This window comes from Triturus cristatus, chromosome 9 (assembly GCF_964204655.1).
Source record: "Triturus cristatus chromosome 9, aTriCri1.1, whole genome shotgun sequence".
NCBI lineage: Eukaryota > Metazoa > Chordata > Amphibia > Caudata > Salamandridae > Triturus > Triturus cristatus.
Genome location: NC_140592.1, coordinates 38,756,989 through 38,767,897, shown reverse-complemented (window position 1 = coordinate 38,767,897; position 10,909 = coordinate 38,756,989). Strand labels below are relative to the sequence as shown.

Below are 10,909 nucleotides of genomic sequence, written 5' to 3'. Positions count from 1 at the left end.
GAGGCCCAGAAAACAAATTACAAATAGATTTAAAAAAATAAAATAAAATGTACTTCACCCAAAAAATTGAAGAGGCCAACCAAGACCCCAAACCTAACTTCAATGTATCTAAAATGCTTATGCAGCCCAAGAGGCTTTCAAGAGAGACCCCCCCCCCCCTCCCAAGCCCACTGTGACCAGATCTCAAAATTTTCTGAGAAAAATATCCTGGCTCTACAGCAGGGATTCACCTCTACTCCCATCACTGACCCCTTAAGAGGTTCAGTGATGAGTAACCCTGACAATAAGACTGAGGCTAGTCTTAACACATTTGCAGATATTTCTCTGTCATTATCATGTCAAACTATTCTTTCATGCAAATCAGGCTCACCCCACGATCCATGCCCACCAGCTATCCTTCATGCGGCTATCGAGGCAGTAAATCCACTCATCAACCAAACCTCTGTGTTCCAACCATCCAATCATACCATGCCTCTCTGTACCATGCATGCATGCCTCTCTGAGTCTGCATCCATGTATGCCATGTACTCCCACCAATACATACAGCCCCTCTGTGTACCACCATCCACTCATACCATGCCCGTCTGTACCATGCAGGCCATGCCTGTCTGTGTCTGCAGCCATGCATGGCATGTGTCCCCACCAATGCATACAGCCCCTCTGTGTACCACCATCCACTCATACCATGCTTCTCTGTGCCATGTATGCCACGGCTCGATGTTGCTTCAGCCATGCATGGCATCTCTCTCTGTCGACATCCATGCATGCCATGTACTCCACCAATGCATACAGCCCCTCTGTGTACCACCATCCACTCATACCATGCCCGTCTGTACCATGCAGGCCATGCATCTCTTGGTCTGCAGCCATGCATCTCTCTCTGTTGACATCCATGCATGCCATGCCTGTCTGTACCATTCAGGCCATGCCTCTCTGTGCCATGTATGCCACGGCTCTCCGTGCCTGCAGCCACGCATGGCATCTCTCTCACCCCTAGATCCACTTAGTGCTGACTGCTCATCATATGATATTGTATATTTGTACACTTTGTGTAGGACGGGCCCCATTGTTTGTATCTGTGGCACGCAGTATCGGAGGGTTTTTTATTCACTCTCTAGTCTGCATACTAGTTGTGACTAGGTATGCGCCATCTTGAATTCGCGGATGTTATACTTGAGTCCTCTGTCCGCTTTCTATTCTCACTTCTAGATCCACTTAGTGACGACTGCTCCCCATTAGCCTAATGAAGTTTGGCCTGGCGCGGGAAACTGCCGAGATATATATATAGAGCTTAGCTGTAGGCACAATTTTACAGCGACGGACCTTTTTGCATCAATCGAAGCCACGGTTATGAACGTTTAAAACAGATTAAGGTACGTTTCTACTGCAAGGACTTTGTGAAGATTTTCAACTTATAATTTGTCTTTTAATGCTTTATTTAGACATCCATTACTATTATATATATATTTCTATTTTAGGCGCACTTGGGAATGTCTGAATGATCCTTTAGACTAAAGTCTACTACTTCAGTTATCCTCCCTCTTTTTCGCCACGTTCCTTTTTTATTTACATTAAGGAACAAGAACAACCAAGCCTTAAGTAAGTAGCATTGAGTCAAAATGGCAGTCGTTTGCATTTGGCTATACATCTCTGCCACACGATATAATAATATAAACTGTTTGCTTTTTCATCTCTCGTTTTTAGGTCTCGGGACCATCCGGTCGGCAGACCGGAAGTCCGGAGATTTAATGTCTTTGAGAAGAGGGGCTTGCACCCGCCCCTCTTCTCTCCTGTTCTCCATTGGCTGGCCTCTTAAATGCTGGCCAGCCACTGGAGAAGAGGTCCAGTCACTCCGATTATGCCCCGTCCTTTTCGGATCGGGGGGCGTGTTTTTTAAAGAAAGTCTCATTCTCTCCTCCAGCCAATGGCTGGAGGAGAGAAAAGACAAACACGCCCCCGAATCCGAATCCGCCACTGCCTTTCTCCGAGGCATTTCTTCTTGACCTCGGAGAAAGGCGGTGGTGTGCTTGCCTTTTGCTGTGCTTTCTTTACAGGAACTGTTTTTTTCTTCTTTTTCTTGCAGCACTGAATTATAGAATTCAGCTGTCTCCCTTGTATGCTTGTATCTTCCCCACCCTTCCCTCCATGTCGCTCCCCGGCACAGCAAAGCATCTGTGCGGCCCTCCCCCTTCCCCCACCCTCACCCTTTACGTTAGTGTTTTGACTGTGCGCTTGTTATTAACCACGCATGTGCTGGCGCAGTGTTTGTGTGTGAATTCTTTCTGGATTGCTACAGTGGTGTCTTCCGGTGCCCTCGGCTTGTGTTTTTATTTTGTAGAAGGAGCGGTGCCAGCCATCCCCGCCTCGAGTTTCTTTAGAAGCAGACGGGCTCCCTGGTCCGGGTGATTATAGGGGTACCTCTCAGACCTGTTCCCCGTGATTTATGAGCAAAAAAACACGCACGTTTTCCCTCTCCATCACACGCCGAGGCTCGCGGTTAGGGGATGGGAGGGCGTCTTTGAAGATGAATCTGTTCTGTGATGGGTGACGGAGAGGGACAGACACATAAAAACACCAATAACAGCGCTTCCCACCCAAGAGGCCTGACAAGCTGGAAATGCCAGAAATAAATGATGAAAATATATTTAAAATGACAGCTTCTATTGTAAACGCAAGAGACACAAATCTATCACCAGAGTCCACGACTGCCAGGGCCTGTAAGCCACAGGAGGGTTCGTGGAGTTAAACGCTCGCCGCTGAAACATGCGGCAACTCCTAACCAGCCTCCCTGTCAAAGCCGTTTAATTGAGGAAAACTACATTGGCCAAAAGCAATACCTGGTATTTATAGCGCCGAGAAACGGCTAAAGTGCGGTGTGAAGCACTATCGACAAAACATTCCATTAAAATTCAAACATAGGATACCCCGGAGCCTTAGGCACACTTTAAAAAGGGGATTGTAAAAATGCGCCTGAGATGTAACATTAATGTTGGGCAAGAAATGGGTGTCTCGTAACTTATCTTTGGGAAAGTCAATAACTAGAAAGTCCCAGTACACATTTCACGTCTGTGTCGTTTCTTGTACCACGCGCTTGTTTAATTGTCATATAGTATGTGTTGTGCTGACTTGAGGCTTTTCTTCCCATTGCGGTGGGTGACGTCTATTGCTTTTACGCTCTTGTCATTCGATGACTGTGGATTGCCGCGTCCCCCCCAACCCTCCCTCAAGCTCGACCTCTGTTCAATATCTTCAGCCACAAATCGCAGAGAGACGGGGACGAAGGTGGTCTCTTATTACTATAGAAAGTTGAGACAAGCCTGATTTTCCCTAGCCAAGTCATGCTCAAATGGGACGACAATCGGGGCGTTATTTCTAGGTTTGCATATATTTCCTAAAGATAACTATATGCCCCTTCGGTGGCTATGTGCACCTCGATGCTTCTACTTTTATTGAAGGAACCCCCCACACCCATTTACGCGTATATATTAATGGGATACCCTGATTAGTTCGTGCATCAGACTGTGGGAGAGGGTGTTCTTTGTTTTGTTTATTTATTTATTTGTGGGTTTCTATATAGCGCCTACGCTACTTTTCCCTCAGGTGTCAGCGCGCTTTGTTTCTCTCACTATATAGCACCGCGCTCCTTGTGTGATCCAGAGACCCACAATGCTGCCTGTCTCTTCACGGAAGTGTCGCGTGAGCGCCTGGGAGAGGTCTCAAGACCCTCATGGCGCTACCTCAATCCCAGCCCCCTCCCCCACCACCCCGTAGTGGCCCAGCCCACCCGCCACTTAAAGTGCAATAAACGTGATACAGCGGTGTCTCCGGCCTGGTGCAGGGTGAAAAGCCCATGATTCATGGGTGGGGGCGGGGGTCTGTGTGAGCAGCCAGGATTGCGGGGAATGCGGTGAGGGAGACGCACTAATCTCCCGGGCAGGGACGGAGGCTCCCGTCTGACGGCCCCCGCCGGCTAGGGGCTCTGGCTTCCATTGCCGACTGTCACCCCTATCTACAGCGGCCTCGCCCGCCCCACCTCGGCCCTTACCGCGGGAGGTGGGGAGCGCCCGCCCCCACAAAATGAGCCCTCGCCCCACTCGAGAGAACACTCACTCCTGGTACTGCACCCGCACCGCAGTCGCTCACTCCACCTCTGGGGCATCAACATACGGGCAATTCTCACGCACTCACATCGTTTATTCAGTCTCTGGCGCCTTTCTGACTCGCGATGGTTTGATTGTGTGTGTTTGTGTTTCGGATTGTGGCTGTATGTATGTGTGCTTATGAACGTGACGTTGTGATTGTGCCCTGTGTGTTTGCGAGTCTGTGTCTTTGTGTGGGTTTCTGGCTATAAGTCTGGCTGTGTTTGCGTGAGTCTCTGTGGGTAGGTCTGTGAGCGGGAATGCTTAATGTGTCTGTTGTGCGTCTGTCTCTATTTGTGTTCTGTGTATACGTGTCTGTTTGTGTACCCCATCACCTTGTTTCTGTTTGAAGGGGGCTTAGTTTTACCCTCAACAAAGGAGCTACACGCACCTCTGACACATATACTTTTTTTGCTCCAAAACACAGCACTGTGCGCTCGATTCATATCTTTAACTTCAGACGCGGAGTAAAGACAAGATCAACACCGAGGAAAACAGAATCTATTTTTTTTTAACCAACTGCCCCTTGCGCTTAATGGTCTCAAGTGTATTTGATGTAAAATAAAAGTCTTCAACTAGACACGACATTTAATGTAGGGGTGGGAAAAATTTCACTCCATGGAACTCCATGAAGTTACAGAACAAGCATTTACAATGCAATGGTCTCGGCATTGGTAAAGTTAGAGCTATTGGCATTGCTCATGACATTATTTTTATTTATGTTTTTGTTTTTAAAACATTTAAATAAACGGCATTGTCATGAGCCATGCCAATAGCTCTAACTTTAACAATGCCGAGACCGTTGCATTGTAAATGCTTGTTCACATATAGTGCCCACCGCTATTTATATTGGCATCCAACTATGAAGGGTCAACTGCGCACATTATAAAATATATATATATAAACATGCTCCTTGGCTGATCGTCATTAACTAGTAGTGTGCAAACTCAAAAATAGTAAGTACAGAAGACTGTTTATGTCTCTTCTTTATACTATTAGGCCATCTTGTGTACTCTAATATCAGTACTTCTTCATGTTCTTCATATATGTTTATCCAGACAGAATTCTACGATTCTGACTTGCCCCACTATCCACCCGGAGTTATTATCGGTTCTCAGCTCATCATAGGATTGTTCAGTCTAAGTATCTCGTATTCATAGAGATTACGTAAGTAGAATTGAACTGTTGGAATATTTTATGGGCCGTTAGAATTCAGTATTATCGGTTCTCAGCTTATCATAGGACTGTTCAGTCTTAGAATCTCGTATTCATAGAGATTAAGTAAGTAGAATTGAAATGTTAGAATATTTTATGGGCCATTAGAGTTCAGTAATATGAGGCTATCTGATTTGACTTTCACATTATATTGCTTTTGATATATATATTTTTTTCTTGTTTTCTTCTTCATCATACTTACTCACTTTATAACTTTTTTCACCTTATAACCTTTTTACCTTTATTGCATTGGTGGTTTTTAGTTTCTTTTCTTCTTTCTTTTTTATTCTCTATTCCTTATCTTTTTTCTTTCTTGGTTCAGAATTCTATATAAAATGTTGTTGTATATATTGTATCATTGTATTATTGTGTCAGAGTAGTGTAAATATTGATTAACATAGGAGAATATAGATGTAAATATGTTAATGTTTCAGTTATTGTCCTGTAGGTGTTATATGTCCCTTTCTGTTGAAATGTTGTTTGGCAACAATCTATCTACAACAAAGAAGTGAATTGGATGTTGAAATTATATGTGATGTGTTATACATCATTACGAGTGTCTTTCTCTCTCTCTCTCTTCTCTTTTTCTAGTTAATTAAAGAGTACTAGCTATAAGGATTATATAATGCATAAAGCTTGAAAAATGAAAAAAAGAAAAAAAGACAAAATAATTAAGTCTAGGTGTACATGAATTGAAAACATGGAAATGTAACCATCATATTTTATGTTGTTTATATCTTATACAGTTTCAATGCAATAGACGGTCTCCTGATGAAGGGAGTATTGCCGAAACGCGCGTAGCTCCCATCTACCGCATTGCTGCTACCAACAATATATGTATAAATTGTCCGCGTCATTTGTTTGGAATACACAACAGATAGTGTGTTTGATTAAATATTTTATTGTAATTTTGGTTCACGGATACATAATCTCTATTGAGTATCAAGTCGATAAGTATAATGCTAAATAATGATATAAAAAAAGTACAAACAACAATTAAAAACAACAAATGAAAAATGAAAAAATAAATACCATACATTTTTTCTAAATTATATTTGTGTATGGAAACTTTATTTATAAGTTTGGTACTGTTAGTGGTTACTTTCATGGCTCACACCTAGTATTTGTCTTGTTATATGTTTATCCACTTGCTATAGTTCTTTACCTAAATGGCATCTCTCTCTGTGCCATGTGTGGACCCTACACCTACCACCTGCGGAGTCCCCCAAGGGTCTTCCCTCAGCCCTACGCTCTTCAACGTCTACATGGCTCCGCTCGCCCCCATCGTCAGAACCTACGGACTCAACATTGTGTCATATGCAGATGACACCCAACTCATCGTCTCCCTATCCAACTAACCCAACACCGCCAGACACAACTTTCGAGAAGGCAAAGCAGCCGTCGCCAAATGGATGAAAAACAGCAGCCTACAACTAAACACCAAGCAAACGGAAGTACTCATCATGGGCCAAAACCCAGACACCTGGAAGGACACCTGGTGGCCCCCCGCCCTCGGAAGCCTGGCCACCCCTTCGGACCACGCACGCAACCTGGGAATCATCCTGGACTCAGATCAAAATGGACCACCAGATCAACTCCATCTCGTCCTCCTGCTTCCACACCCTCCGCCTCCTATGTGAGACCTTCAAATGAATCCCCCTCGAACACAGAAAGACTGTCACTCACGCCCTGGTCACCACCAGGCTCGACTACGGCAATGCACTCTATGCCGGTATAAACAAAAACCTCACCCGCAAGCTACAGAACATCCAAAACGCCGCCGCAAGACTGGTCCTCAACCTGCCAAGACACTGCCACATCTCCCAGCACCTGCGCACACTCCACTAGCTCCCCATCGAAGCTAGAGTCACCTTCAAGATGCTAACCCATGCCCACAAGGCCCTCCACGACACCAGACCAGCATACCTGAATAGCAGACTCAATTCCACGCACCCCAAAGGACCCTACGATCAGCCCAGCTCTCCTACGCGTGGTCCCCCGCACCAGAAAGACCAGATCAGGCGGCCGCTCCTTCTCCTTCCGCGCGGCCAAAACCTGGAACAACCTTCCGCTCCACCTCAGACAGATAACATCGCTCCCCATCTTCGCAAAAACCTCAAAACCTGGCTCTTCTACAGACCCTATCCTTGATGGACTGGAACCTGCGAACCCCCCCCCCCCACACCCCTCAGCACCTTGAGACCCTTACGGGTGAGTAGTCGCGCTTAACAAACACCTGATTTGATTTGATTTGATGTATGCCACGGCTCTCCGTGCCTGTAGCCATGCATGGCATCCCCTCTGTCGACATCCATGTATGCCATGCCTCTCTGTACCATGCAGGCCATGCATCTCTGTGTCTGCAGCCATGTATGGCATCTCTCTCTGTCGACATCCATGCATTCCATGCCCGTCTGTACCATGCAGGCCATGCCACTCTGTGCCTGCAGCCATGCGTGCATGCCTCTGTGTACCACCAACCACTCATACCATGCCTGTCTGTACCATGCCGGCCATACCTCTCTGTGCCTGCAGCCATGCATGGCATCTGTCTCTGTCGACATCCATACATGCAATGCCTCTCTGTGCCATGTATGCCACGGCTCTCCGTGCCTGCAGCCATGCATGGCATCTCTCTCTGTGCCATGTATGCCACGACTCTCCGTGCCTGCAGCCATGCATGGCATCCCTCTCTGTCGACATCCATACATGCCATGCCTCTCTGTACCATGCAGGCCATGTATCTCTGTGTCTGCAGCCATGCGTACATGCCTCTGTGTACCACCAACCACTCATACCATGCCTGTCTGTACCGTGCAGGCTATGCCTCTCTGTGCCTGCAGCCATGCATGGAATCTCTCTCTCTGTTGACATCCATGCATGCCATGCCCATCTGTACCATGCAGGTCATGCCTCTCTGTGCCTGCTGCCATGCGGACATGCCTCTGTTTACCCCAATGCAATAGTAACTTCCTAGGCAATTGACGCCCGTTATCCACACAGTATCATTCCAAACATCCTTCAGCGTACTGCTTATCCGTGTAATACAGCACAAGAATCTTGCTGCATAAAGAAAATATCCTGAACTTATGAATGAATACCCAGTCAGTCCTAATCAATTGATCTCCATACCTGAAAAGCCATCCAAAAAATAGAACAGGTTCTATGATCATCGCTAGCATTACCCTGCAACGTTTTTCAGCTACTATGAAATTACATTGCCTATAGCATTGCACCATCTATCAGGAATTGTGGCTTTTCCTGACGAAGGCGTACTTTTCGCCGAAACGCGCGTAGAAGATAACCATATGGCCACTGATCTGTTTTAATTTTTACTGTTGTTTGATGAATATTATTACATTGAATGTCTATATTATGTATAAATGCACTGTTGAATCGCTCTTTTTATTGATTTGGTCTTTGATTCTGTGAGAATCATATTAACAATAAACACTAATGTGAATTCTTTTTAAAAAAATCTGTTTTGGCTATACTATTTGGACACATCTTAAATATCAACCTAGTAATTACGTCAATTGCCTAGGAAGTTACTATTGCATTGTGTTATACCCTGTCCTAGGAATTATATTTCATTTCCTTATATTCAGGGGGTCCCTGTTATTCACATAAAAGTGCCTCTGTTTACCACCAACCACTCATACCATGCCTGTCTGTACCATGCAGGCCATGCCTCTCTGTGCCTGCAGCCATGCATGGCATCTCTCTCTGTCGACATCCATGCATGCCATGCCTCTCTGTGCCATGTATGCCATGGCTCTCCGTGCCTGCAGCCATGCATGGCATCTCTCTCTTTGCCATGCATGGCCATGCCTCTCTGTGCCTGCAGCCATGCATAGCATCTCTCTCTGTCAACATCCATGCATGCCATGCCTCTTTGTGCCATGTATGCCACTGCTCTCCGTGCCTGCAGCCATTGGCATCTCTCTCTGTGCCATGTATGACATGGCTCTCTGTGCCTGCAGCCATGTATGGCATCCCTCTCTGTCGACATCCATGCTTGCCATGCCTCTCTGTTCCATGCAGGCCATGCATCTCTGTGTCTGCAGCCATGCATGGCATCTTGCTCTGTCAACATCCATGCATGCCATGCCCATCTGTACCATGCAGGCCATGCCTCTCTGTGCCTGCAGCCATGAGTACATGCCTCTGTGTACCACCAACCACTCATACCATGCCTGTCTGTACCATGCAGACCATGCCTCTCTGGGCCTGCAGCCATGCATGGCATCTCTCTCTCTCGACATCCATGCATGCCATGGCTCTCTGTGCCATGTATGCCACGGCTCTATGTGCTTGCAGCAATGCATGGCATCTCTCTCTGTGCCATGTATGCCACGGCTCTCCGTGCCTGCAGCCATTCATGGCATCTCACACTCTGTTGACATCAATGCATGCCATGCCCATCTGTACCATGCTGGCCATGCCTCTCTGTGCCAGCAGCCATGCGTACATGCCTCTGTGTACCACCAACCACTCATACCATGCCTGTCTGTACCATGCAGGCCATGCCTTTCTGCGCCTGCAGCCATGCATGGCATCTCTCTCTGTCGACATCCATGCATGCCATGCCTGTCTGTACCATGCAGGCCATTCCTCTCTGTGCCTGCAGCCATGCGTACATGCCTCTGTATAGCACCAACCACTCATACCATGCCTGTCTGTACCATGCAGGCGATACCTCTCTGTGCCTGCAGCCATGCATGGCATCTCTCTCTGTCGACATCCATGCATGCCATGCCTCTCTGTGCCATGTATGCCACGGCTCTCCGTGCCTGCAGCCATGCATGGCATCTCTCTCTGTGCCATGTATGCCACGGCTCTGCGTGCCTGCAGCCATGCATGGCATCTCTCTCTTTGTCATGCATGGCCTCGCCTCTCTGGGCCAGCAGCCATGCATGGCATCTCTCTCTGTCAACATCCATGCATGCCATGCCTTTCTGTGCCATGTATGCCACAGCTCTCCGTGCCTGCAGCCATTGGCATCTCTCTCTGTGCCATGTATGACACGGCTCTCCGTGCCTGCAGCCATGCATGGTATCCCTCTCTGTCGACATCCATGCTTGCCATGCCTCTCTGTACCATGCAGGCCATGCATCTCTGTGTCTGCAGCCATGCATGGTATCTCGCTCTGTCAACATCCATGCATGCCATGCCCATCTGTACCATGCAGGCCATGCCTCTCTGTGCCTGCAGCCATGAGTACATGCCTCTGTGTACCACCAACCACTCATACCATGCCTGTCTCTGCCATACAGGCCATGCCTCTCTGGGGCGGCAGCCATGCATGGCATCTCTCTCTCTCAACATCCATGCATGCCATGGCTCTCTGTGCCATGTATGCCACGGCTCTATGTGCTTGCAGCAATGCATGGCATCTCTCTCTGTGCCATGTATGCCACGGCTCTCCGTGCCTGCAGCCATTCATGGCATCTCACACTCTGTCGACATCCATGCATGCCATGCCCGTCTGTACCATGCTGGCCATGCCTCTCTGTGCCAGCAGCCATGCGTACATGCCTCTGTGTACCACCAAC

The 10,909-nt window shown here is 47.3% G+C and overlaps 1 long non-coding RNA gene across 1 annotated transcript; it reads left to right on the top strand.

Moving 5' to 3' along the window:
• Positions 1-1,271: 1,271 nt before the first annotated feature.
• On the top strand, positions 1,272-6,375 carry LOC146797325 (uncharacterized). Its single transcript, XR_014968980.1, has 4 exons — positions 1,272-1,373; positions 1,479-1,599; positions 5,198-5,306; positions 6,101-6,375. It is a non-coding gene; the product is annotated as an uncharacterized LOC146797325 (long non-coding RNA).
• Positions 6,376-10,909: the final 4,534 nt, after the last annotated feature.